This window comes from Watersipora subatra, chromosome 7 (genome assembly GCF_963576615.1).
Source record: "Watersipora subatra chromosome 7, tzWatSuba1.1, whole genome shotgun sequence".
Lineage (NCBI taxonomy): Eukaryota > Metazoa > Bryozoa > Gymnolaemata > Cheilostomatida > Watersiporidae > Watersipora > Watersipora subatra.
In genome coordinates, this window is record NC_088714.1 from 6,539,844 (window position 1) to 6,553,113 (window position 13,270).

A 13,270-nucleotide genomic window follows, 5' to 3' on the forward strand; every position below is an offset into this window, starting at 1 on the left:
CATTTTGCATAAGAAAAGTGAGTTACTTTGGTTTAATATACAAACATACTTTTATAACTGTACAATATATTACACTATAAGATAAAATTGTTAAGAAACCAAAGTGCATGTAATAAAAACTAAATAGTGTATGTTTCATGCAAGTTATTTTGTGATGAGATGTAAATAGTGTTTGTATCTCAATTACACACTATGTAGCTGTTCCATGTTTTAAGTTTATTTCTGCAAGCGCTTCATTAATCCCACGACCAAACAAGAGCGAAGCGATTGATTGGGAGATTTATGATAAATGCACATGTGCACACAACTCCCGAAAAATTATCCGTTAACGGCCGTCCCCAAACCCTTGCAACGAAATCCTATCAACAAATTTAACTATTTTTCAGTAAAGTCGTTTAAGTATAATAATGATACAAAACGCATATAAACATATTTAAATATGTTACCAAGCCTTTGAAAGGTTACCGCAAATTCCTAAAACTAACCCATCTGATCGGATTATACACAAATAGACAGATTAATTTGGACGAAAATCGCCACAAAACGCTTTAAAAGCTTGGTTTAATAAAAGTTAAGACCGAAAATTGAAACGCCGAGTGACAGAGAATAGAACGATAAAGTCTTGCGCATTTCACGAAAAAATAATGTGCACTTTTCACCAGTCTATAACATTGTCAAATTGCCGAAGGTTTCGGCAATTAACATAGGAGTACAGAAATAGTTTCATTTCAATTTTTTCATTTTCATTTGCTGACACGTTTGAATACTTTCGTAATCTAACTGATGTCCAACGCAGTGTTAGTAAAGCAAATGACGATGATATTTTTAACGGTTCTTATGAGATTATTACAATAATTAATTATAAGTTTGGATGACTCCAGAACTATGACTACGTGGTACAGATTTTCTAAAAATCTAACGCAGTGTAAGTAAAGGAATGACAATGATATTTTTTGTAACGGTTCTAATGAAATTATTACAATAATTAATTATAAGTTTGGATGCTACAGAACAATGACTACGTAGTACAGATTTTCTAAAAATTTATATAAATATCTCAACTTCGTGATATTGTTAGCTATGACGTTTTGAAATGTAAACAAAGTTGTGCATTGCATTGTGCATATTATTACTATATTAATAATATTGGTTATTCTAATAATATCAGTGCATTTTACTTCTAATGTTTGCCAATATTGCATTTCTCTTTTTGCAGGAGGAGAGATATAAACAAAATATTTTCCTTTCATTATTGCTATTTGTTGTATATAATAACACCCACACCCAGTACATTACAGCTACCATTGCAGTTATCCTATTTGACTGCTAATATTGCATTTCTCAACCATCAGTACCATTTCTTTTTTCCAATATCGCTTTGGTCGTGGGCTGTATGACAGTGGAATTTCTAGTAGTATATTAAAACTACTACAGCATTCAAAACTGGAACACCAACAACAGATCTAACACCAGGAATATCAACAACCCTCGCAACTCTAACCAAATCAGTAGCCCTTTCAACACCGAAGACACCAACAGCTTATACAGCAGCAGTAACCGCTACCATGACATCAACCACTACTAAGGATGGAATAACAGCCTCCCCTCTGTTGACATCACAATCATCATCAGCTGTAAACATTTCTACTGCAGGTAATGTAAATACAACTGTCAACCTTTTTGGCAAGATTTGAAAAACTCTGTTGAAATTTGCAGGCTTGGTAATCTGACAGTTTTTTAATGTTAAGATAAAAGCTATGTTAAAATGAACTTGAATCATTTATCATATTTTGCTATAAACCATAGCTATTTTATTCTCATCTACCTTTTGATATTCTTCATCATTCGTTGATACTTTACTCTGTCTTATGGTCAGATTTATTACATTCCATTGTGTTATAGTACATCACACCCTACCATATTACAACATTTGGTACAATGTGAAAGACTGTGTCACAAAACAACCATCAATCATTTCAGATAAATGTATCTATTAATTCTTTAGTACAACTCAAATAATATTTTACTAAACTGTCAAATGTTCAGGAAAAAGCTTTTTCTGTGTTGAAAAATTTATTGTGGGTGCTTTTGATACTGATTTGTTTAGCAAGTAGGCCAGCTTATTATTAATACTTAGAATGCACACGGTTTGCTAGAATACCGAAAAGGCAAACATGCCATGTGAGTTTAAACCTCTCACTTCAACGTGGTTGGTATCTTTAGTCTATAGATGATACTCATTAGGAGAGGCAAACCATGAGCTGCTTACACTATTATTCTTCAGATTAAGGAGCATACAGCCATATTAACAAGTGAAAGGCTGATTGTTGGCTGATAGTAAAAGTATGTTGTTAATGTATTACAAGGTAACAGTTCAGTAAATGGAGAAGACAACGGAATATACACTGGCAGCACTATTGGAGCCATAGCAGGATGCATTATAGTCATATTAGTCAGTATAATGCTCTATAAAAGGTGAGGGAATTGTTATCAAAAATACTACCGGTTAGTGTTGCATCATTTAAATTTTACCTGCAATCATGAGGAACATTCAAAACACTTCGATATGTTTTAAAAACATACCATGCAAGCGATGCTTTTATCAGCTTTAAAACACCACGCATTATATTAATAACAAACTTTAGACAACATATTTCAGTTTAATAAAGTTGACTGGCTAAAACAAAAGTGTTAACCTTGTTGACCCACATAATCATAACATTGTAAAAAGGCGGAAAAATTATCTAAATTTATTCAATCCGTTATAATTTGTCTTTTGGTGGTGAGTTTTATGCACTTTACTAAGTTTTACCAAATTTTTTATGAGTGATAGTAAGTAATATAAGGGTTAAATTACTTCCAAGTTGTAAGCTTTTTCCAGTTTCATATTCAAATACTATCTTTTGCACAACTTGCTGTAGGGGAGTTTGTAAAAAGCTTTTCAGCGGCAAAAGCCTCAGCATTTCTTCTCACTTCTCCAACGCACTCAATCAAACAGTCACTGGCAGTTACGAAAACTGTCAACACCTGCCCTCACATGACGTGCTTTCTCCTGTAATATCTCACATGACCACAAATATTCGGGAATGCCAATACTGCAGAGACTCTCACAACCTTCAAGTACGCACTGCAGATAAGCTCGCTGCAAACAACATGACTCTATCTGGATTAGATGGAAACCGGTTGTATGAGAACTCTGCCTCAGTAAACAACGAATTTAGTAAAGCTCGATTAAATGCTGGTATTATCACTCTTCAAACTGACCTTGTTTATAGTCTGGCTCAGCCAATCACTAATAACTTGACCTTTGTTGAGAATGAACTATATGAATGCTAGGTTTTTGGTTATTAGTTTTGAAAAAATATGATATTATACAACATTTCATATAAGCATTTTCATTGTAATCATTTTCATAACCCTACATGGTTTGCGGTGACACATTGGGCATACATTGACGCACAACGTTATACTACTATTTTAGAGCTTATATAATGTTGGTGTTTGAATGAATTGTTTCTAATTGGCTTCAAGTTTTTTTAATCACAGATTGGTAGTGGTTTCAAGGTTCATTGGGAAGGCCCTAAAGTACTATTCTCACAAAGCACATTGTACAGTTGTTGTAACAGTCTGCACCGATCAATTGCTAATATTTACTGCTTTCTTTGTCTTGTCCATCATCACACTCTAAAATTTAGTAACAGTGCTGTACACCATATGTCGCTCTGTGATCCTCTTGTATTGTATCTTGCTCTAATTTTACTATAAATTGTTTCCTTCTTCATACTGTGCAGTTTCTACTACGTCAAGTGTTTGATTAGAGGTGGAGACACAAGACAGGTCGATACTCGAAATGTCTCGTGTCTCATTCCGCCTCTAGTTTTGATCTTATGATTTCAAAACTGGTAAAAGTAAAAGTTGTTAGCCATAACTTCCTAAACCACTGCTACCACTAAAGTTATTAAAAATTCACTGAATAGTTTAGTGGCTTACACTTGCTCACCCTGTTACTCTGCTTTGATTTTTATATTTTTATATTCAGCTACAACACCTTATAGTTTTTTTGGGCATCTAAACCCCTTGGAACTCTAGTAGAACTACCAAAAATTATCAGGTGATGATTCCTAAGTCATATTTAAACTAGTATGATTGAATAATCATTTCCTTATCTGTTGTGTAATTGTTTATAGACTCAAGATAAGTTAAAATATCTATTGTTGAGCTTCAATAGGTAGTTGCTTGAGTTGTTGACCAATCAGGAGAACAGACTTTGAATACAGTCATTCGTGAGCAGATGACTAGTTTATACAGTATGATGGAAATAAATCATTTCACTGATACAGCTCGGTGCAGTAGCACTCAATAATATACTACTAGTAACCTCCTTTTAGATTGCCCATTGATTTGAAATTGAATGCAGCAGAAGGTTCTTTATTAGGCTCACTTGGTCGATCGCTGTTGATGTCATTGATGCGTATTTGTGCGACCTTTTCTTTCATTGATCAACTCACTATAAAGGAGCAATTAAGAACATTATAGTTAGTTTACAATTTTTTTTGTCATTCTAAAAAATACGGTCACAAACATAATTCGTCATTGATAATAAATTCTAATTAGCTTTATCAAAGATTAACACAAAGAAAAAAGAATAGGTTCATTAAGAGCTGATAGCATTGCAAATTGTTGATATGAAAAGTATTTTGTGTTATCAAATTAAATACTGGTTTTAACAGCATTTGTAAATCAAGTATATGTCATCAAAAATTAGTAAAAGGGTACAACACACTCAAGTCAAACATCCGAAAAAAGTTTTGAAACTGTCAAAATCTCAAGCATCTGTCTTCACACAGTGTCTTAGCTCTAATAATTTTTTACAACACCACAAATATTCATCACAAAAAGAATAACATAAAATATAACACCACAAAAGGCTTTAAACACCTGCCTTCACATGATGTGATTTCTCCTGTAATGTCTCACAATACCACAAATGATCAGAAATATTGACCTGGCGGAGACTCTCATCGTTTTGAAGTACACACTGTAGATAAACCAGTTGTATGATAATTCTGCCTCAAAAATGAATTTTAAGTAATTTTTAAATTTTTAAATAATGTTTTAAATTATATCCAAGTTGTAAGTTTTTCTCAAATTTATATTCAATTACTATGTTTTGCACAACTTGCTGTGGGGGAGTCTGTAAAAAAATTTCCAGCAGCCAAAACTTCAGCAATCCCTCTCACTTCCCCAACACGTTTAATCAAACAGTCACTGGCGGTTATGAAAACTGTCAACACTTGCCCTCACATGCTGTAATTTCTCCTGTAATATCTCACAACACCACAAACATTCAAGAATATTAATATGGCAGAGACTCTCACAGCCTTGAATTACACGCTGTAGATAAGCTAGTTTGAAAACAACATGACTATTTCCGTATCAGATGGAAACCAGTTGTAGAAAAACTCTACCTCACTAAAATTTACTGAACAGCTGAATGACTTACACTTGATAACCTTGTATTTTACTTTGCTTCGATTTTTTTCTTTCTTCATCTAGCTACAATTATCTTAAGTGTTTTTGGTATATAAAGTACGTAATTGTTTTAAACTTTCAAACCATCTTTAACTTTAGTAGCATTATAATTATTACCTACCATAAAATTGGATGAGTTCTAACACAAATATAAACTAATATCGTCAAATAATCATTTCCTTGTCTGTTGGGTAATTGTTCATACAGTCAAGATTGTTTTTTGCTGAGTTTCAATAGGTAGTTCTCTGTTTCATTGACCAATGAAGAGAGCAGATTCTAAATGCAAATAATATTGAGCAGATGATTGGCAGATTTGTTAGAAATGAGATTAGTTAATTCATGGATATAGCTGAGTGCAGCGATATTCAATGTTATCCCATGTGCAATCCTCCTTTCAGGTTGCTCATTTACTCTAAATTTGACTAAAGCAGAAAGCTATTGTGTTATGATAAATGGCTACTTTAGACTCGTACCAACAATAATTTAAGCACTTACTTCAAAAATCTTTTCACAAAAAGAAATTTTATTATTGCTATTATTATATTTCTAAGATTTCTGCTACATATGTTGGACACTCGTCAAATCTACTGATTTTATCATAACTAACCTATCTACTAGGTATAACAAATTTCTCTAACAAGCAGTTTGTCCTTTGCTCACATCATGGAGCCATAATTCAATTACTAAACTAACTTGCCCTCAATGGTGTTTTTATAGCTAAATCAGCAGACATGACAACATCTTACAATATAAAGTTAGCACAACAAAAATAAATAAAAGTTCAAACAAAAACAAACTTGCAACTGAAAAATAAGCTTTTCGATTCTGACACTGGTAGCAAAAGTTTATTCATAATTCTTCACAAATGAAACCGATATCTATTACACATGATGATCTGTGTTGGTGCACTGAACTCAGAGAGTACTCGTATCACTAAAAACTCCATTAAAAATTTACTTTAGTCTTCACCGTGCATAACCTGATTTTTCTTTTGATCTTGTAATGCTCGGTGTAGATGTTACTAGAGAAGTCTAAACAGTTTGTTAATTTGCAACACAGATCACAAATACTTGTCAACACTTTCATTTTATCTTTTGTTACCAAACTTTAGGTTTGTTGCCCAAATTCTGACAAAAAAATGTGTAAACTTTTATATGATGAATTACACATGGTTAAATACTACAGTTAAAAATAGTCAGCTTGTAACCTACTAAAAACTCAAAATAATTAAATAAATCATACTAGATTTTGTAAAAATATATCTGTTTCGGACTATAGATAGAAAATGCATACAGACCATTGCGACCATCTATATATAAAAATATCAGCATTTGTTTAATTTCATGTTTTTATTCTAGTGCCCAGGTATAACAACTAACTTCTAACAATGGAAAAGTCCACATTTCAGAGGATTTCAGCTTGCAACACTCAACTTGCAAGTCTACAAACAAGCGCGCATAACCACTAGACCACCATGTTCTTATAATGTTGAATGCTCTTACATATAGCTATATCCTTATTGCAATTGCGCCTGCTCAATATTCACTCATTATTATAAGTTAGTATTACCTTTTACTGTTGTTATTTTCTGGCTTTTTTAGAAGCTAGTTTTTTTAACCAAAAATCTTTATCTATTTTTTTAGATCGTAATTTTCAATTGTACCATTTCACTTTTAAATGTGCCATTACACTCCTACTTTCATTTTTGGTAAATCTATAAAAGCTAAATGTATTTCACACGAGCAGTTGTATTCTCTGGAGTAAGAATTGCATCTAAATTCTCTCTCTGGTCTCATTTTTACATTCTTACCAGTATCGAGAGGTACCGGCATTATTCATCAAAACTTAAAATATAACAAGCTTCTGCTGCAAAAGTAAGTTTTATTATAAACACACTTTTAGGTACTCATGGTTTTTTTCTCTTAATTTGTTTGAACTGCACAAAAAACCCTTTTCTCATGACATGAATTTTTAAAAGTTACCGGTAAATGTTGTATATGTTACACAAAAATAAGTTTTCTGGTAAAGATTTTATTACCCAGGCAATGCCAGCGTTCCCTAGTACCTATATAAATGTGAGTATTTGTCTCTCCAGTTGTAACTTTCTAGTTTTGGAGTCATCACACTTACCCATTAGGATGGAATTCTACTAAGCAAATATTGGTGAAGGTAGTCATTATGGAGGTCAAAATACGCATATAGACTTTGCATAACATGTAACGGTTAGCAGCAGACCATCCTAGGTTAATGCTCGGCATTGTGCAAATAATAAAAACAGCTTATAAAAACTTGCAAGTAATGGAGTGTAGAGGTAACGTAGTAGGTAAAGCCATGTAATGTTTATAAACTGTTCTTTCAATACCCGTACAACACAGGACATTCAGTAGTAAGTAATAGAAAGAGCCATGGTAGGTAATATAGAGAGTCATTGTAGGTAATATAAAGAGACATGGTATGTAATATAGAGAGGCATGGTATGTAATATAATAGAGAGGCCTGGTATGTAACGTAGAGAGCCATGGTATGTGTTATAGAGAGCCATGGTAGGTAATATAGAGAGTTATGGTATGCAATATAATAGAAAGGCATGGTATGTAACATAGAGAGGCATGGTATGTGTTATAGAGAGCCATGGTAGGTAATATAGAGAGGCATGGTATGTAACATAGAGAGACATGGTATGTAACACAGACATGCAAGGTATGTAACATAGAGAGCCATAGTATGTGTTATAGAGAGCCATAGTATGTGTTATAGAGAGCCATGGTATGTAATATAGGAAGTTATGGTGATAATGTAGATAGCTATTGGTAAGTAACATAGAGAGCCATGGTAGGTAATATAAATAGTCCTGAGTAATATAGAAAGCCACAAGAAGTAATACAAAATGCCAGTGACAAGAATTTGACTACTAACTCCTTCATACATGTAGGTATCAGAAAATGTTTTCGCAAACAAAAGTAATTATTCGATTACCCGTACAATGCTTGTCATTTGGCTAGTCTGTATATATGAATCTCAAAGTTTGTCATCTTCCTGTCATCATTTTCTGTTGTCTCCTGTCTGTCCAGGTCTAGCTATTAAAATCTAGGAATGAAAAGTTTGGTTTGTGCTGGATATGACTTCATGAAGGTTACAACCACAAATTGGTAAACCTGCGCATCTAACCACTAGGCTACAGTTCTTACCTTAACATTTGAATATCATTAATCTTTACATGAACTCACTATGTTACTGTTTCAAAACTTACCAAATTGAGTATTAAATAATATGTTTTTAATTTTTAAACTCAATCTTTATTAGAAAATTGCTGGTGGTTTAAATGCTCAATTAGCGAACATTAAGTGGTACTTTCACCTAACACCTCGTGGGATTCCTGCGCATTCTGTGCTAAGCAAAGGCTGAAGTTTACTACCTACTCCTTGTCCAGCTGTAATAATTTCTTGTTTAGTAGCAGTGTTATACCCCGTATGAAGCTTTGTGATTCGCTTGCATTGTTTCTTGTAATAATCATACCATAAACATAATTCTTCTTTGTACGGTGCAGTTTCTCTCAGGTTGAGTTTAACTTTATAATTTTGAAACTGATGAAACTATGTTGTTTATCGTAGTCTTCCAAATCAATGTTATGTCCAAAGTTATTAAAATTTCACTGAAGAGTTGATTGACTTACAATTGCTCGCCCTTTCACTTTGCTTTCATTTTTATATTTCTTTACATTCACCTACAATAATCTTTCAGCTTTATTTGACATTTGAGGCTGTTCTGAGCTTACAAATCTTTTTTAATGCTAGCAGCACCATCATTATGAACCAAAATATCAGGTGAGGATTACTAAGTCAAGCTTAAACAAACATAGTTGAATAATCCTTTTGTTGTTTATATTTTGCGTAGTTGTTCATTGACTCACGATAAGTTACAATATCTATTGTTGAGTTTTAATAGGTATTTAAATTATGGAGTTTCAATAAATTTAAACTAATATAACTGAATAATCATTTCCTTGTGTGTTGCGTAAGTCTTCATCTGGCTTAAAAAACAGTCACAATATCTAAGGTTGGGTTTCAATAGGTAGTTCTTTAAGTTGTTGACCAATCAGGAGAACAGATATTATTCATGGTCTATCTTGAGCAGATGATTAGTAGATTTTTTATGACGGAAACAAATTGCTTCATGGATACAGCGCGGTGCAGTGCAAATTGATGTTATGGTATTAGCAATCTCCTTTTGAGGTTGCTCATTAACTTTTAATTTCAGTACAAACAGCAATTGATTAGGCTCTAATGAATAACTACTTTATAAACATCTTGACAAGAATATATGTATTTAATTCAAAATGTTTTTGGCAGAAAGCAGTTCTATTATAGTTTTTTTAGCTTTTCGTTATATCTGAATAACACTCATAAATTATAGCGGTTGTATCACATCAAACTGATCCATCAATTATCTCAAACTTCTCTACTGGAGTAGCTTCCTCCTGCCACTATCTACAGTTTGCAGCTTGTTTCTATTGGTAAGAATCCATATATCTTGAGAGAAAGGCTGATTATTTGTAGTTGATGATAGTTATGCAAAAAGCTCATGAGTATTTTTTATCTATATAAAGTTTAAAAGCCATAACAACCTCGATCATCAATGATATCTTTTTCATCTTTATGTGTTATAACTAAATGCATTTTTATTTTAAAAATTATTATATTTTTTTACAACTGACCAAAATTGTTTGCGCCTCAAGATTGGGCAATATTATCAAAATCTGAAGCGAGGCAATTTCCCATATGCAAACAGGTAATAATGATGTACAGTAAATCGTTTTTAAATGTACAAATAAAAATACAGTTACTCCCTAGCAGGATTTGTAAATTGAGAAAGAAATAATAATGTAGTATTGAAAAACAACAATTAAATCAATTAGTATATTTCACTCATGTACATATGCATGTACTAAATTTTATAAACTCAGGCTTATGTATAGGTAGAAAAAAGGTAGAAAAAAGAAGCGAGAAGCGAATGAAAAAGTGAGCAATGTACTTTCAACAGTTTCCAAAGAGTAAAGGAAGTTTATCACTTTATAAATTATTGTCTCAGATTGCTAGCAAGTACAAAAGGTAATTAACTTGTTTTTGTAAAAGCAACAAAGAACTTATCATGTCAAAATATGATTTAAACATCTTTGCTTTGATTTTACAAATTGCTGGTAGAACCAGATGTAACCTGCTCTGCAGGCAAGAAATCAATGAAAGCGTTGCACACATACCCACTAATTGGTTCATAGTAATTATCATATTCATATATATTGTCAGTGGTTTGTAAGTCAGCAACTAATGCTGTGTAATTAGCTGGTTCTGGAGCCTCAGGTTCAGTATAGTCTTTGCTGATGCCATTCCCAGAGTCACCTTTACATCCTTTCGATTGATGACTCTTTATCCTTTTCTTCACCAGGACTGCTATGATTAGTGCTAGATTTATTACTACAATCGCTCCACCACCTCCTCCTCCAATAGATACGATCTTGTAATCTGCCAGCATAAACAGAAAATCATCTTTATTCATACAAATACCTAAAAGTTCAAAGTTCAAAGTTCATATTCACAGCGGTTTTTGAACTAGCAAACTATGCAACAGTTTGAAAGTGTCTAAATAAAACAAAAATTAGTTAAACACAATCGATTTTTATTTTTTTGTTAAGTTACTACCAGATAATTATATTTTTGTGATGCTATGCAGCGCTACATGTTTTAAAGCAATACTTGATTTTGAAGTTTGTTTTGGATGAGAGCTGGTATGAGCTGTTGTGGATCTCATGATTGCGGTAACTGTAGTTCTTGTAGCAGTTGTAGTTGCTGCAGTTGTTACAGTCACATCAGCGAGTGTAGTTCTTTCTTCTGCCAATAAATAAAGTATACAAAATATGCTCGACAATAGTGTAATTTTACTGTAATAAAAACCATGTCTACTTGTCAAAATGACTACAACAGTATCGTAAAAGTATCAGCATGTTGTAACAAGTGTTTAAATACTATTAAAGACCAAACTCTGCTCATAGTTTTTCTTAAAGCACATCAATTACATAATTTTTTTATCATATTTTTCGATATATCAGTCTTGACTTTCGAATGAGCAATTGTTTGACATGGTGAGACAGACGTTGGTTGGTGTTTATTAAACACCATCTGTTCGGGAGCGCTTAGTGATGCCCTGATAGTTACTGAGGCGTTGAAGCAGGACGCTAGGCTAGGCTAGCAGCGACCATTTAGAAAACAGTAATCGGACAGTCTCAAATTAATGGGGACTTGGAAACAAGTTTTGAGAAACCATAAGGCGAGTTGTACAAGACATGACTTGAAACTTGGAATATTTGACATGATAGATGGTGCTGTCGATTGGTTTAGTTTTTGTGTGTGCTGCTCATCGGATTGGTGAGATATTTGGATGGATACTTTTGTTTTGCTCATAACTATGCGGACCTTTTGTTGTTTTTCAGACTCAGACTATGGCCCGGCCTCGGCTTCGGCAATATCTCACTAAAGGACACCTGTGATATAATAAAAAGATTATGTAATTTATGTGCTTTAAGTTCCAACTAAAATGATTTGAAAGTTTAAATTTGTAAAATTGTAAACGTATTAAACTGTCTAGCATTGCTAGACAGAATTTTGACAATGATGACCTTTTTATCATTAAATCTTATAAGTAAATTCATTTCGCTCAGACAATAAACATAAAATGTATTTTGTACCATTAGATTACTCATCTTCTGTATGTTTTATTTAACACTGATAGGCAACAAATAAAAATGTTTAAAGCCAAAAGGTAAAGCTTACCGGAGCTCATTTAAGAGACATAGTTAATCACTGTTTGTTACAGAATAATAGAGCTACCGGTTTTTTTATAATTTTTGATCGCTCAAGTCTGGTCTTTTAATCAGAGGCTAAATAGAACAAATTTATTAAAATTGAAAAGGGTTTTGTTACTAATCGCAGAGGTATATCACCAATAAACGTATTTTAAACGTCTTTTAGGACTCATTTTCACTATTTTTTACAATCTAAAATATATGGTAAGGCTGATCTGCAATTACCAACCAAGTTTTATTATATAAGCATAACTTGTATGCTGTATGTCTCTAATGCTTTTACACAGTCACAATTACCTTATCATACCTTATTAATATATCTAGACTCTCACCTATTCTGTATACAGAGTTATGATTACATCCTCCACAAGTTTCATTGGAATTTCCAGCACACGGTGAAATACAACTGCTTCCTCTTCCATATCTGGCATAACTCTCGTCACCACAGTAACATTGTTTGCTGAGCTGTAGGCCAGCATACATGAAGCCTATAATAAAATACCAAAAGTATTTCCCAAAAATATCTGGCATAATTATTTAACTATATTGCGTTGTCAGTTTGTTGGATGTGCTTGCTTCCTATCCAGCATCGAAAAATGAAAACAAACATTTTAATGGCATACTTTCAGCTATTGCTTCTGCAGTTTTTTTTAAGGATAATCAACAATTTTATGAATCAAACTGGTTTTTAGCAAACCAACTTTTACATCAGAAATGGTTTGTCATTTGAATAATTTGACATTTTTTAGCTCAGGAAGATGTTAGCAGGAATTAATAGTGTAGGAGTGGAAAAAACATCTAGAACTAAGATATCCCAAGCAGACAGATAGCTTTGCTTATCAGAACTGACTCTTTATGGTAATCTTACAAGTGGAAGGTAAT